At 42.6% G+C, this 17,306-nt stretch overlaps 1 long non-coding RNA gene across 2 annotated transcripts in view; it reads left to right on the forward strand.

Moving 5' to 3' along the window:
* Positions 1–17,306, forward strand: part of LOC138643129 (uncharacterized) — a 183,729-nt gene that overhangs the window by 150,549 nt on the left and 15,874 nt on the right. The window contains exon 4 of one of the 2 annotated variants that reach the window (XR_011314135.1): positions 11,036–11,133. The exons of the other annotated variant lie outside the window; for it this stretch is intronic. This is a non-coding gene — a long non-coding RNA (uncharacterized lncRNA). The remainder of the gene's footprint in view (positions 1–11,035; positions 11,134–17,306) is intronic. 2 annotated transcript variants of the gene reach the window in all.

Below are 17,306 nucleotides of genomic sequence, written 5' to 3' on the forward strand. Positions count from 1 at the left end.
TGCAGCAAATCACTGGGCTCAGTGGCTGGTGCTGCCTACATTGCTGCAGCAAATCACTGGGCTCAGTGGCTGGTGCTGCCTACATTGCTGCAGCAAATCATTGGACTCAGTGGCTGGTGCCGCCTACATTGCTGCAGCAAATCACTGGGCTCAGTGGCTGGTGCTGCCTACATTGCTGCAGCAAATCATTGGGCTCAGTGGCTGGTGCTGCCTACATTGCTGCAGCAAATCACTGGGCTCAGTGGCTGGTGCCGCCTACATTGCTGCAGCAAATCACTGGGCTCAGTGGCTGGTGCTGCCTTCATTGCTGCAGCAAATCATTGGGCTCAGTGGCTGGTGCCGCCTACATTGCTGCAGCAAATCATTGGGCTCAGTGGCTGGTGCTGCCTTCATTGCTGCAGCAAATCACTGGGCTCAGTGGCTGGTGCCGCCTACATTGCTGCAGCAAATCACTGGGCTCAGTGGCTGGTGCCGCCTACATTGCTGCAGCAAATCACTGGGCTCAGTGGCTGGTGCCGCCTACATTGCTGCAGCAAATCACTGGGCTCAGTGGCTGGTGCTGCCTACATTGCTGCAGCAAATCATTGGGCTCAGTGGCTGGTACCGCCTACATTGCTGCAGCAAATCATTGGGCTCAGTGGCTGGTGCTGCCTTCATTGCTGCAGCAAATCATTGGGCTCAGTGGCTGGTGCTGCCTTCATTGCTGCAGCAAATCATTGGGCTCAGTGGCTGGTGCCGCCTACATTGCTGCAGCAAATCACTGGGCTCAGTGGCTGGTGCTGCCTACATTGCTGCAGCAAATCACTGGGCTCAGTGGCTGGTGCTGCCTACATTGCTGCAGCAAATCATTGGGCTCAGTGGCTGGTGCCGCCTACATTGCTGCAGCAAATCACTGGGCTCAGTGGCTGGTGCTGCCTACATTGCTGCAGCAAATCATTGGGCTCAGTGGCTGGTGCCGCCTACATTGCTGCAGCAAATCACTGGGCTCAGTGGCTGGTGCTGCCTTCATTGCTGCAGCAAATCATTGGGCTCAGTGGCTGGTGCCGCCTACATTGCTGCAGCAAATCACTGGGCTCAGTGGCTGGTGCTGCCTTCATTGCTGCAGCAAATCATTGGGCTCAGTGGCTGGTGCCGCCTACATTGCTGCAGCAAATCATTGGGCTCAGTGGCTGGTGCCGCCTACATTGCTGCAGCAAATCACTGGGCTCAGTGGCTGGTGCCGCCTACATTGCTGCAGCAAATGACTGGGCTCAGTGGCTGGTGCCGCCTACATTGCTGCAGCAAATCATTGGGCTCAGTGGCTGGTGCCGCCTACATTGGCATAATCGCTGCAGCTGTCACCTGTTCTGTAAGCAGGAAGTTACCGCTGCAGCCTGTCAATAAAAACCGGAGAAGCCGCGTTGGAACTGAGGAGAGTGATTAACCTATGAGTTTATTATTTTAACCTAGTTAATGGGGGATGAAAAATTTTATGACTGGAAAACCCCTAAAAGAAAAATCATGTTATTCTAATACAGAATATATATGAGACTAAGACTATAAAAGAAGAGATCATTATAGGCCCAGTCAGGCTTAGGACTGGCCCACAGGATGACAGGAGAATCCTCCGGTGGGCCACTTTTGCAGAACACGATTCTCCTTCTCTCTAAATGAGCAGTAGTTGGCACAACACGCTTGAATAAAAAGGATGCTGCCATTGTCTGTACGTAGTGAATCATCAATCAACCCATTTTATTGCTATAGAAATTTGAATATAGTCATATTTTCATGTAGCTGAAAATTGGGGCCTTGGAGTTTGTTACTGGTGGGCCTTTGCCAGCCCAGTCTGACACTGGGCCCAGTTCTTGTACTGCCGTTAGATTTCGAGATTACTTTGCCGTTAGCGCCGAGACTTGATGTTATTATCACCTTTATTTTGTATCTAGGAAAATGTAGGGGAAAGCATTATCACAAGCTCGGTTTAACCCTGCGCACCATCTCCTGTGCTGGAAAAAAAAAAAACTTTAAAAAAAAACACCTTGCCTGGCTCAGGTGCCGCCCCCCCACATCCTGCCGCCCTAGGCACGTGCCCTCAAGTGCCTAGTGGCAAATACGGCACTGGCTGGATCCCACTAGTTGTTAACACGCAGCTTATCGACACCTGATGATTGTGGTAGGACCATGGGGGATGGGTGAATAAAGGAGTATCATTTTGGAGAATTATAAAATACTCCATCTGATATGCTGCTTTGATAAATTGGAAAATCAGATGATCTAGTGATCATTTTTGCCTTATTGGTGTCCATTAAAAGTCAATACCTTTCCTTGTGATATTTTCTTCTTCATGCATACAGCTCTATGGAAAATTGTCACCGTGTGGCCCTCTTTTCTGTAAGATGCCAAATCTAAGTCATTGTCTAACAGCTAGATACTGATACAGGGAATGCTTGTCAATCACTGATTAGGACCGCCCACTGGACTCCTAAAGCTAAAATGAGCAATAAATTCTTAGTAGAACTAATTTTATTTCCTCCCCCCAAAAAACTATTTATTAATCGGGGTAGCTCATTCTTCTTTATACCATGCTGGTCACATAAGAAACCGCAAGTTCTACATGTTTCCGTCAATATTTTAGCTCTGCGTGGAGCTGGAAAAAGATCTTGTGCCGAATGGCAGCCTCGTTATTGTGAGAAGCGTATAAAGTGGAGTACATGAGGAGCCCAAAACAAGCAGGTTACTAGTAAAGGGGTTCTGCACAGAACAACATTTATCATCAAATTGTATGATTGTTGGGGCCCAGGAGCTAAGACCCCAACAATAGAGGGCCCAAAATCTCCTGTATAAATGAAGCTCCACTGGGCATGTGCGACCTTCACTCCTATAGAGTAGTGTTTGCACATGCTCCATGCACAGAATTTTTTTGGATGCCTCGTTCTCGTGAGCCGTGGCCGTCCCAATGGTCAGACCCTACAGCGATCATAAAGTTCTCTCCTATCCTATAAATAGGTCATATACTGTATGTTACTGGACAACCCCTTTAATAACCCAACCAAACTAACAGTTGATAGTCCTTTAATTATAATTACAGTTGGTTCCCACTGTGGAAATCAATTAAATCTTGGTCATTACTGGTAAATACTAATATCACAGTATAAACTTTACTGTTGTCAGAGGGAATTATAGTGACAATATGTCCCATGATACAATTTTCCATATGGAAAACGGTTCATATGATTAACGCAAAATATGTATAGTCTGTTCGCCATATACCTGTCGACTATCATTTAGGAAGTGGTTTAAAGGGTTGTTCTCACAATTGCTCCGAAGTTGGGCAAATCTCTGGAACTCCCCCTGCACTCCTTCGATACTAGAAAAAGCAAAGCTGCCTCTGCTTGCAGCATGCGAGGGTGCAAAGTTCTGGCAAACAACCCCACAATGACTCTGATCCATAATCATTCAGTAACACGCTATTCCCCCTAGTAAGAAGGAAGCCAAGAAGCAGGGGACCGGTGTGCTCCTCATTGACCAACATTTTGAATCGGCGATATTAAGAAGCTGCTGGCCAGAATATTGTTGCAAGCAGAGGCAGTTTTTGCCTCAGCAGCATTAGAGGAGCGTATGGGGAATTACTTTAAATGGAACTGATGCACTGCAGGTGGTCGGTCACCTAGGCAAAAAGCAGTAAACAATAACATTTAATAATTCCTCCATTCTCGAGAACAAACAGGATTTTAAATCTATTTTAAAAATATTTAAAAAATTAAAAGCAGCAATGAGATGACACCTGAACCTCAAGTCCATGCTCATCTATGGTAACGTCAGAGTCGATTCTTCTTTTTTTCTTTAAGCATAGAAAAAAAAACGTCACAAGGAACAGCTTGTGGTTAATGTTGCAATAAAAATTATACTCTGAGTGACCTCTCTTCCATCTGGCATGATTACTTGTCACTAATTCCGACACAGAACACGGGCAATTCACTGCCAAGATTGTATAACAGTCACTCATAGATCTCGCTATTCCCAAAAATAGTTCACCCTGTGTACAGCCTGAGCAGCAGCTACTGAAGCCCATGTCAGAGAGATACCAGACACGCGGAGACTTTCCTACTATCTACAGATATTACATTTTTTTGTCAGCCATTTTTTTGGTGGGGGAGGGGGGTTCGAGGGACAATCAAGGATTGGTGTTGTTGGATATTTTGCCCAGAATCTGTACAGATGTTCTTAAAATGTGAGGAACAGCTGGTAGCTAAAGTTTTTTTTTTTTCTTTTTTTACTTCAACCCTTCCTAGAAATAACATGATCAATTGGATGATGGGCACAATTTATGTTCTTGGCCGGTAATTGAAGGCTACAGGAAGTTCTTAAGAATTTAATGACCCCCTCACATCAACACATTGGCAAATGTTGGAAGATTTGTCTTTTTTGTTATTTTCTTAAGGCAATCTTAATCTCCTGAGGATACAACTTTTTGGGGCCCCCAAACCATTTTTGACTTTGGAAATGTATAAGTATTGGTCCAACCAACACCAAAACCAACCACTTCCCAACCCCTTACCAAAACAAACTTATATACCCTCCCACTAACCAATCCGAAAAGCCCTAAACCCTCTACTCCTTATTCCCCACCCCTAAACTTTCAGACGCAAGCTACTTACTAAATTAACCCCTTATATACAAAGCGGGGCCAAGCATTCCTCATCCAAGCCCCATGGGGGGCTTTTACTTTTCTTTTTGTGGAGTTCCAAAAACCATAACTGTTGCATTTTTCCATGAGGATAGGTTGTATTTTTAAGTGGCAGATTGGTAGGGTGCATAGAATGCGTTGAAAAACTTATGTTGTCATTATTTTGGTGGTGGAAAGTGGGATAGCAAATTGAGAATTTTGTTTGTTTTTTTTATACAATTTTTTAGCATTGGAATATTTTTGGACAATTAAAACAAAAAATTATTTTGGTCTTACCATATTCTAAGTGCAGGAACTTTTTTTTTTTTTAATTTTCCATCAACGGAGCTATGTTACGGCTTTTAATTTTTATGGTGAGATGACACTTTCATCACTAACATTTTTTTTTCCAATCCCTTTTTATTACATGTTTTTAAGAGGCGGATGAATGAAACTTAGCAGATTCTAATAGCAATACAAAGAAGGAAGCGATAAAGTCCATTGTTAGTCCCCAGGCTGCTATAACAATATATTAGCATCCCTATGATCAGTTCCCTTTCCCTCTATCTAAACACTTTGTCTAACCGCTTAGATGCTACGGTTATTAGCTGCTGCATCTAAGGGGTTGAACTGTTGGAATTGGTGTTCTGAGTACCCGTAGCATTGGCAATACTTATATATGTGGCATGGTACATCTGTGCTCATTGGGCTGCTATAACGATGCTTTAGCACCCCTATGATCAGTTTCCACTCCCTCTATCTAACTACTTGGATGCTACAGTTATTATATGCTGCATCTAAGGCTACTTTCACTCTTGCGTCGTTATGGGTCCGTCGCTAAGCGTCGGGCCAAAGTACCGACGCACGTTGTGAAATTTGTGCATGACGTGGGCAGCGGATGCAGTTTATTAACGCATCCGCTGCCCATTCTGAAGTCCAGGGAGGAGGGGGCGGAGTTCCGGCCACGCATGCGCGGTAGAAAATGGCAGACGCGACATACGAAAAGACGTTCTCTTGAACGTTTTTTCGTGCCGATGGTCCGCCAAAACACGACGGATCCGTTGCACGACGGACGCGACGTGTGGCGTGCAATGGATCCGTCATGTTTTGGCGGACCGTCGTCATGAAAAAAACGTTCAAGGGAACGTTTTTTCTTACGTCGCATCCGCCATTTTCTACCGCGCATGCGCATCCGTCGCTAATACAAGTCCATGGGCAAAAAACGCATCCTGCGGGCACATTTGCAGGATCCGTTTTTGCCCAAAACGACGGATTGCGATTACAAAAAACGCAAGTGTGAAAGTAGCCTAAGGGGTTGAACTGTGGGAATCTTTGTTCTGAGAACCCTTAGCATCGCCAATACATATATATGTGGCATGGTACTTCTGGGCTCATGGTGTGTATACATGGGGTTAAAGAGGTAACGGATGAGAGTGAAAGCTGCTCCCATTACGTTAGTAGCCACAGGGTGGTCAAAATTAGCATTTTGGGGGTAAATCGGGTGAATACAGGATGGGCATTTGCGTGTGTGTGTACCCCCAGTGCTGCTCCATCCCAGAAAGTTAGAAAACTTCTACCATAACCACTGACCCTCCTGAATTGTTTTCCCATGGTCATTGTTTAACAAAAGAAGGTCAAAGGCGACGTGAGGAGAGCGCGGGGTTGTGTTTTTAATAAAGCAGACCTTTCTTTTTTTCCCGTACTTTTCCCGGTGAGCTGGAAAGGCACATAGTTGATCTTAGGATTACAACAACAATATGGGAGACTGTGTGCCAGTGCAGAATTACACATGATTGCGTGAACTTGAAAAAACCGTGTTGGCACATTGCAGACACATTACAACACCGACTCACAAAACGTTTAATCTTTTAGTGCCCTGTGTGGACACACACGGACCCAGCAGACCCGGCTGAGGGCTGTAACCACACACCAAACACAGGTTTTTTTTCTAGGTATCAGATGGATGTGGATGCCAAGACCTCACATTGTAACACAGCGAGGAATTGAAAAAGTAAAAAGGTTCTGGAAGCCTGTGACAACTAATATGTCCACCATTGTGATTACAAGAGAGGTTGTCCTCTAGCCTACTCGTGGAGTGATACAACCCTGATCTTATAAATCTGCAGAGAAAGGTTGGTTGTATGAAAACCATATCGGGGGCCATATTGGTTGGCACCAAATAGATAAAACTAAAAAGGTTTTGCTAATTGGATACCCTCCCCCCAAAAAAGAAAAGAAGTTTGGGTGAGGGTCCTACTTCTGGGAGATCAAGCGTAGTACTCTGGCTCCCATTCTGCAAGCCTTTGTGGCCGGTGGTGGCCATGTATGAGAGGTGGCTAAGTGGAATAGACTCCACACGTGTCCACTGTCCTCTCCATTGAAATATTTGGCAGTTAGGATGAAAGGCAAGTATTATTTCTGCCCTTCCATAAAGCCTCTGATGCCCATCTTTTGACCCAAGATGGCAGAGAACTCCTTGCTTACTAGCTTCTCAAGAAGTTTATTAACTACTGCAGTGTACTAGGAACCTGTCAGTGAGAGTTGGCACTGCCAGCTGTTGTGCGCCAGGAAGTATGGTTCAGTAAAAGGTGAAATTCCTGATGGTGCTATCATTGCGCCATGAATTTCTAACCGTAAGGTCAGATGCCTGGGAAGACACAGATGAACTTAAAGGGAATCTGTCAGTAGGATCAACCCTTCCATGGGCATATAGGTAACAGAAAGTAGAATAAAATTATATTTTGATATCTGCGAATCTGATGGATGGTTCCCGAGAAATCCATGTTCTTCTTAATATGTAAATGAGCTGTTAAGATCTATGGGCCGGACATAGATCTCTGGGAGAATCTGCCGCCAGAGGAAATTTTTTACATAAGAGGAGGCGTTACCAGTGTGATACATGTAATGACTGACAGTCCTCTCTCCTGTTCTCACTTGAAATCCCTCTTTCATGCAAAATAAGCTTAAGCTCTGGAGGCAGATTCTCGGGGAGATCTATGACTGGCCCATAGATCTTAACCGATAATTTGCATATTAAGAAAAAACATTTAATCAACTTAATGACCCATCATACATATGTGCTATCAGCAGCATGAAAGTCTGTCCATATCACTTATTGCTCCCGTAAGCAGTGAAACAGAAAAAGCACAAAACTAATCATATATCAATAAAATCATTATTTTATTAAACACATTTAAGATAAACTTCTCTACAAAAATCTATTTCAGCCATAATACCCTTTAAACCCCATGAGGCTAGCTATACAATGAAGCCATAATGGAAATTGAATAACCACTGCTATACTTACAGATCCGTGTGAAGAATGCCCGGTGCCTCTACCCCGACGCGCGTTTCGTCCACACTTCTTCAGGGGGCGTGCCTCATGGGGTTTAAAGGGCCCTATGGATCATGGTGGTATTTTATGTTGCAGTATTTAGGAGTTTAAATTGTATTGGCTGGAGCTTTATCACCCTCTACATGCAATGAATGTGGATTCACACAACGCTGTTGGAGAGGTGTAGAAATTATTCTACTGTTTAGCCTGGGTTGAACAATAACTATTTACTGCTAAAACTCAGTAATTGTGTGATTAGTAGCCTATCGGTCCCTCACATCTGAGGTATTATGGTTGAAATAGATTTTTGTAAAGAAGTTTATCTTAAATGTGTTTAATAAAATAATGATTTTATTGATATATGATTAGTTTTGTGCTTTTTCTGTTTCACTGCTTATGGGAGCAATAAGTGATACGGACGGACTTTCATATTAAGAAAAAAGTGGATTTCTCTGGAATAAGATGTTGGATCCCAGATATCAAGGTGTCATTTTATTCAGCTTCCTATGACCTGCATGCCCATATAGACTTCTTATGAGGGTTGATCCTACTGATAGATTCTCTTTAAAAGGAATATGTTAAACGGTATATGATTCCTAATCTGAGAGCAACATGATGTAGGGGGCAGGGACCCTGGATAACAGAAATGTGTCACTTACTGGTTTTCTTGCTGTTGTTTTGAAAGTCTCTTTTTTATCTGCTGCAGCTCTGTTGGTATTCTCATGATGAGTTCTACATAAGCCTGCCTTCTCCATTGTTTGACTGCTTATACTGTGTGTAGGCAAAAAGTTGTCAATCTGTTTTGGTGGTCAGCGCCAGTCAGAGCTCATAAATATTGAGGACTACATAGTAGGAGCTCATCACTGAGAAGACTAGCAAAGCTACAGCAGATAAAACAGTGATTTATCAAACTTAAGCCAGTAAGTGACCCGGCGCTAGAATCGGGGTCCTTGTCCTTATTTTGTGCTGGGGTGTCATAAATCTGGTGACTGATTCTTTCTAATTTTACAAATGCCTGAATTACTTTCCTAAATTTCTAAAGATGGCATGACGGCTCTCTGGCTGTTACTGTTGACTTGAAGTACTAAGTCCAGATAGAAACATGGCGGTCAGTGCTTGGAGATTGAATGTTCTATATGTGTTTTGTAGGGCTTTTTTTTTTGCCAATGGTCTCGGTACTACTAAAAGTGTCCCTAAACATTAGAATTAAGGTCCGCATTGTTGACACACGGCTCATAGGTACAGATGATGGAAGCAAGGATCTTGCAGGCTGGATTTTTTTTCTGTTCAATTTTCCAGTTTTTCTAAACTGGGGCAGATTGATAGTGGCTTGGACACCTAGGTAATTTGGGTCATCTGCCTCCTATTTACTTGCCTGGTTCTTACCTACACATTGTAGTGACTTCTACAAAGAGTTTGGGTCTTTAAATGTTTTTGCTTTGTAATCTGACAGCAGCTTGGACTGGCCCACAGGAGAACAGGGGAATCCTCCGGTGGGCCCCTGTGAAGGAGTGGACATCCAGTCTTTAGTCGTGGTCAAGTCATGATTGGCTTCATATAGCAGAGGTGTCCTAATACCTTGGGTTCATCGATCCTTGAGAGTTTTTTTTGTTTTAATTCTGCTAGATCCTCGCGGGCAGGGTCCTCTCTCCTTCTGTACTTGTGTGTGCCTTGTATTGCTCATGTTTATTGTGCTTGTTTATATTTGCCCGTTTCACATGTAAAGCGCCGTGGAATAAATGGCGCTATATAAATGTATAGTGATATAATAATAGTATTTTTTACCATAAAACGGTCATGGCCTCCGTGTTACCGTGTACATATCATATAAATACAGTATAAAACCTTCCAATGTGGTTCCCTGCAGCACCTGAAGGGTCACTTATGGCGGACCACCTGGATCTATCGGTACCATTCTTTGTCATTCCCCCTCAGTGTCTGTGTTGTATCTGAGTTATGTCACATATTTTGGCAAGTGAGCAGCAATCAGAGCTTGTCAGCGACTACGAGTGTGGGACGACTCCTGGTAATAGTCATACAAGGCATATCTCTAGTCAATGCATGAGAACTACCATCAGACATGTCACATATGCCATCCTGTAATTATAGAACGCCCTTGTATTATCCGTGTGAGCTCCTGGCAGATGATTTTAGCTTAAGGGGTTGTGCAGTACAATAAAAACGATGGCTGCATTTGTCCACAAATAGCGCCACACCTGTTGATAGGTAATGTCTGGTATTACAACTTAGCTGCATTGAAGGGAATGGGGCTGAGATGCAAAGCCACATACAACCTGTGGACAGATGTGTTAATGTTTTGGTTAAAAAAAAGAAACCGGGTTTTTGTAATATTGGTCCACCGCTTTAGCCCATGGTTGAGATGCATGAAAACCAGTGTAGGGCAGGGTGAGCAAAGCATGGTGGGAGATCATTAGCTCCATGTAAATTACACAAATAAGACCTTCCAATTACTAGTTAATCATCAAAGGTTCCTTCAGACCAGTAAGAATTATTCATGCCCTCAAATATTATATTACATTAGTACAGTGCATAAGTATTCACATCTTTATTGGTTAAATATGTTACCCTACTATCTGGTTTACAAAGGAACAAGCAATACTTAAGCCCAAAAACATTTTTACATGATCTTTGAAGTCCTGACCAAACTTTCTCCAAACACCCCCCAAAAATTGTTCTACTCCTTTTATAACTTTAGGACAGATACCTGATTGGCTCAAGTTTGTAAGAAGGGAAGAGGAGCTTGTGGGTCACAGTTTTTGGCTCTTCAACAACAGTCTGTTCCTCTACTGCATTTTGAAAGAATCACTGTGCAGCTTTGGACTATGCCGTGAAAGTACAGTAGGTCATGGCAATGTCATAAGGCTTGGGATAGGTTTTATCGACTGTACTGAAAGCATCATGGAAATTCAAATCTGGTCTAGAGATCAGTTTTCGAGTCACAGAAGACGACTGCTTTACCCAATTTAATAATTCTGAATTTTTTTTTTTGTAAGCGGTTGACCAACTACTAACTTTCCTCTGTCCCCCATCTGTAGGACCAACTGTCTGGTCAAGAGTGGAAATGGCCATTGGAGAACAAACATTGGATGATCTCAACCAAAAGTCATGGACTGCTTGCATGATACCTTGAAATGTAACTTGACTTTCAACGAATATGATCTACTTTACCTCCAAACCCTGATTCATAAGTGATCCTTGTGGAATGTGGATCCCCTATTTTTCTTCTGGCTCCAGAATTGCAGAAATTTTGTAAAACTATCTTTCTTGTTAAGGGTGGAAGTAGTCATTGGAGTATAAGCATTGATGCAAAGGGTGACGTTGGCTAAATGTACCAGCCTCCTTATAATAAAACCTTGAAATGAAGCTTGAATTCAAATCTGCTCCCGATATCAGCTTGGGTGGAAGGAACTTATGGACCATCTCAAAGTAAATATGATCCACACTACCCCCTTACACTAATTAATTAGTCCTTCTTGGATCCCCCTATGTTATATTTGACTCAAAAATTGCAGAAAGGCAATTTTGTAAACCGATCTGTTTGGTCAAGGTTTGGAATAGCCTTTGGAGAATAAGCATTGGTGAGATGGGTGTGTGAGACAAACAAACATTCCAGCCCAATGTATAACACCTTGAAAGTTAGCTAGAAGTTCCTGGGCCCCACATTACATGTGTATTATGACCTCTCAGTCATTACTTGAGATTTAAAGCCATGTTTTCTTATATAGGAAAGGGGCTTTTGTGCTCCCTCATAACTTCTTAAGAACTTTGTAGGCTTCAACAAGGTTTTATGGTGTATCACTAAAATGCTAGGTATGTTAAGAAATACTGCCAGAGGTTGCCGTCCTGCTAAGATCCTGTCAGACGTGGCCGGCCTGCCAGGACTCTGCCAATGTTGGCTGACCTGCTGAGACACTACCAGATGTGGCAGGTGTGCCAGGACCATGCCAGATGTGGCTGGCCTGCCGGGATCCTGCCAGACTTGGCCGACCTGCCGTGACTTTGCCAGACATGGCCAGTCTGCTCGGTGTGGCCAGCCTTCTGCCTGATGTGATGATGCCTGCACTATGATGTTCTAACAGTAAGGTTGGAGGTCTGGGAACGCTGGCACCCTCCGCTAAAATTTCCGCAATGGTCTTGACTATCTTACAGATTCAGAATATATTATACATTGCTGTTGATTTTTCTTTAATCCCAACATTTAATTTATTTGCAAACGCTGGTTTCCACCGGCGGTTTGCTAATTTTTCCCAGGCATGTTTTCCTATGCACAGAAGTGATTTAACTTTCCATCCTCAATCAGATCTTTCCTTCAGCTATCAACATTTAATTAGCGCATCTCCCTCTGCTCCTCTCCACTCGGCCTCATAACGCATTCACTGGCAATCTTATCCTCCGGCAAAAGTCTCTGTTACCTTTCCCCTGCCATATGCAGTGTGTATCATACTAATGATGAGGCTTCCTCTGCACGGCGCTACTGATTACCAGCTTCCCCCAGTAGTAATAATAGATCAAACACTACGGGATTCTCGCCCTCTGCCACTTTCCCAGACTCCTGCGCTATTTCTCCAGTTTACGTTCACTCATCACAGGTGCAATCGTGAATTCAATCAAGTTCTTAGAACCCGTATTTCATCTTATGAAGTAAAATTAGAATCGCTAATCATTAAAGGTCGGGATCACAAGACAATGGGAATCCTAAATGTTTCTGCACAACTTCATCTTTTCTTTTCAATATATTGGAATCTCCTTTCAATGTACTCAATAACTCAAAAAATAAACGTCTTTGAAGAATGGTTTCACAAAATTTCGGGTTCCCGGGCCGTCTCACTTCAGAGTCTTTTGGACTTTTTCCCTTGAATGGTCTATTAAAAAACAAACAGACATTTCTCTTGGGGTTGTCAATGTAGCCCCTCTGTTTTACTGAAATTAAAAAGTTCAAAAACGTAACTACAAAAAGTAATAAACACACATTTAAAAAAAAGGAATGTACAGGAAAAAAAAATCAATGTCTGCACTAGAGATGAGTTGATCAGGCAAAATTCTAATTTACCTACTCACGCATTTTATTTTCCTGGGATTTTCGATTTGCGGAAAAGTTTTTCTTTGCAAATTTAAGGTCACTTATTAAGTTCAAGGGTCTTTGGAGGCCCCAGAGCATAATAAACATAGAAAATCCTTATACTTTCCTCCTCGATCACCTCTCCAGCCCCACTGCTTCTTACAGTCACCCATCCACTCCTTGTCACATCTTCAGATCAGTGACGCTAGAGCTCGAATCCCCAGACCTCTCACTTTAGCATGGAGGGTCCTGAATCTGCTCGCAATGTCATGATGCAAACTGTGACATCTTGACAACGTGACCTTTTGCGCGCTTGCCCACAATCCTTCCGGGGCCCTCATCAAAGTCAGAGGTCACTGCTCAACATGAGAGGTCCAGGGATTTCCAGGCGAATCTTTCGGGTGGCACGGAGGGGCTGAAGAGATGAGTAAAAATTTTTTTTTTTCTAAACCAAACATGAAAAAGTGGTGATTCCCAGGTGCGACCACAGACTGAAGACAAGGATCTATGTTCTCTGGATCTTAATAAAACGTGTTTCGAACTCTGCTTCGAAATAAGTGTCATGAATAAGGATCCAGAGAACAATCGTCCTTGTCTTCACTCTGTGGGAATCATCACTTTTTTCATGTTTTGGTTTGAATGCGTTTGTTCCTAGTGGTGTGCCGATACAGCGGCCCTTAATTCCTACAAGTACGGAGTTGTTCCGGGTCACAACCCAGGCAGTGAAACATTCCTTGGTCACTGTGTTTATATTGTGGGTAACACTCTTGGAGCACCTTTTTGATTTTTTTTTTTTTTTTTTATATTTTGGTAGCTATATTTTGGAGACCAGGAGAACTTGTACATGAACAACAGACAGAGGCCTGATGGGTAATAAAGATAGCTTTACTTGACAGACGACTATTTACATGTGTTTTTTGGAGGAGGGGGGAGAGGAACCTGTGTATCCTTTTAAAATTTTAGGAGCGCAGTCAGCGTGATTCCCCTATAACACAGTAACCGAATCCTTCTTTCATGGTCAGGGCAGAGCTCTGTGAGTGACTAATAGGGGAAATTCCACTTCAGTTAGGATATTGCTGTTGATACGTTAGGAATTTTTTTATCTGGCTTGAACTGTGCCTCAACAAAGTGGAATGTGAATCCTGCTGGGGTTTTAGTTAGAGATCTGTGACTGGCTTTTGAAAAATTACAAACAATGCATTTGATTTCTTCTATTATTTTTTTTTCCCGACCAGCAGCAGCGTAGCCAAAAGTCGTCATCTCCTTCCCGCACATCACGATAACTGGATGACAGCGGCTCTTCATCAGCAAATATCTGCATTAGGCTATAATAATGCAATCTTCCAATTGATTGCCTTTGAAAAATGCAAGAACGACTGATGTAAAAAAAATAAATGTATATGTACAATTGAGTCTACTTAATACCCCAAAAAGGGCAAACTGTGGGGCCAGGAGGCATGCCCCAACCCACTCGTCCTACTTGTAAATCTGGCCAATGACATGAAACATGTCAGACATGCAATCATTAGGGTCAAAACTCTAATTCCTGACTTCTTAATAAGTCTTAGAATAAGCAGCTCCCACACGCTCCTGGTACTGTTTATCTAGGGACTGGTCAGATCTAATTCCAATCCCTTAGTTCCTTATTTCTGCTTTCCTAAAAATCTCATCTGTGCAGCCAGTCATATAGTCATTGTAGGGATTCATCTCTCTGGTAGGCACTACTGTTCACATAGGCAATGATATGGTCCAAACAGGTGCAGTTTTATTGCTTTCATAAAACTTCAAGGGATTAAATCCCAAAACAGCTTCTTTTGGGCACAAAGTTAATACATCAAATTAACAGTTCACTTAATAGGGCACGTATATGTTATTGCTGGCTCCCCGAACAGATTACTGTCTTTCTCCAAGAGCAAACTTCATACACAGAAGAGGCATGGTCCCACCAGTCTCGGTGTCACGTTCAGCCTGAGCTCCAGCAGCTTCCAGCGCCCAACAGAAATGTTCAGCTCTGGGTTCGCACTGAACAGGCTGCAGCTTCCACACGTTTCTCTGTAGCTCTAACAAACAGACTGCTCACTTCCCCAGTATCCATTCATAGAGAGATCCTGGCTTGTATCTTTCCCAGCTTTAGCTCACATTTTGGCTGGTCACTCACCAGCAGCACACTTGACTCTGCTCAACATCCAACGGACTGACACCTAGCGAACACAGGCCCTGGTTCTTAGTTAAATAAAGTTAGGTGTATTTAATTAAAATCTGCAGTATATGTATACTTTTGAAGTCACTTTTTATGCTATAATACATCTAACAATGATGAAGCAAATTTGCAAATAATCTTGATTAGAGTTAAGCGAATTTTTCAAAATTCGGTTCCGATTATATTTGGCGACGAATATTGTTTTTGCAATGTTTGCCGAACACAGCTGAATGTCATTGGAGTCAATGAGAGTAGAAATGAACGAACATGTTCGGAACCAATCATGAAACATAAATTTGGCACAAATAGGGTACCAATATGGCACAAATATGGCAAATTCAAATTTGGCGACCGATTCCGAACATATTCGCTCAACTCTAATCTTGATTACAAATGTACTTCCATTTTGCATATACGTCTCCTTTGCAGACCTACTTATGACTTTTCATGGATATTTACTACAGATAACAGCAGTCATGTGTTATTCTTATACTCGGCCCCTTTTCTATTGTTTGTGGGTTGGCAAGGAGAGAGGGCAGGTGGAGTGAAGCAATAGAAAAGTGCAGGATCACATAACAGTTTGTAGTCTGTAGTTTGCTATCTGTAACCCACTGGACCAGTAATTTCATCCCTTTCACTGCTAGGAGAAAATGTAGGATTACACAGTAGAAGATAATTTATGTAGAGGCTAAACGTTTCATAGAGGCAGCAATATAGTAATAGAGAAGTAGACGGAGTTCCTTGTGGGCAGGACAACTCAGTACAAGGCTCCGCCTCTCCTTAGATTCTAGGTTATGCTACATTTTCTTTTTTTGCAAGAATGGAATTAAGTGTCTTGTTCTTCCTTTAAAGGGTTCTTCCCAAATTCACAATGTGGATGTATAATAATGTACACAAATCTTTAGACATTTTTCAGAATAAAACATATTTTTAAATCTGACCCATTTTTAACATATCACCCTCCAGGCTCTGTTTCTGCTTATCCTTCAGTTGCCATCACAATTATCCTGCTGCAGTTCCTCTGCACCTATTCGATCATACACATTGCAGTTTCTCTCAGCTGACTTCCTACCAGTAAAGCTCTGCTCTGCCACCATCTCTGTCAGAGTATATTCTACCTTTAGAATACACTATGCTCCAGCACACTGCATATTCCTGTACAATTCCTGCCTTACTGATGTTATCTTCTCCCATTTACATCAGTATAGCTACATGTACTGTATGTCTTTACATACTTGTTTGCAGGTTTCTAGCAGAGCTCAATTCTCCTGCACTTGCTCGAAATTAGAGCATGTAATAACTAGGCAGCACAGAGCTGAGCTGTGTTTGTTGCGTGCTGTTGACAGATCAGTTATGTAAAACTGCGAATACTTCTTTATTCATGTATATGGCAGAAGATAATCCTTTGCTATGTGCATCAATTGAATGACATTTGCAGTTTTACATCACTGATCAGTCTGCAGCAGGCAACAAGCACAGCTCAGCTTGTGTCTCAGCTGCACTGCCCAATTATTACAAGCCCCATTTTGGAGCAGTGCAGGAAAGTAGAGCTGTGCTATAAACCTGCTAACAATTGTGTAAAAACACACAGGTAGCTATATTGATGTAGATGGCAGAAGATAAAATCAGGCAGGTTACTGTACAAGAGCGGAGAATACACAGAAACATAAGATGAATTCTACACTTAGATTAGCTTGATGATAATTCAGAGAGCTGAGATTAGTCCGGCACACAGAGCAGAGGGAGGAGTCTGTAGCACTGAGTATAAGCAAGGTGAAGCTGGCAAATGTAGTTTTAGTAGTGTAACAATAGGCTCACCCATTCAGCTATGTGAAGCTGGATGCACAGACTGGCAGATGGAAATAAAAAAAGACCCAAGGTACAAAAAGGAAACTTTATTTTGTGCTTACGCTATCTATATATAAAAACGAGTATGTGTTTGTGTATAGATGATGATGTCATAATGGTTGCTATGGCGACGACGATGATATCATAAAGGTTGCCATGGCGACGATGTCATAATGATTGCCATGGCGACGATGATGTC

This window comes from Ranitomeya imitator, chromosome 6 (assembly GCF_032444005.1).
Source record: "Ranitomeya imitator isolate aRanImi1 chromosome 6, aRanImi1.pri, whole genome shotgun sequence".
NCBI lineage: Eukaryota > Metazoa > Chordata > Amphibia > Anura > Dendrobatidae > Ranitomeya > Ranitomeya imitator.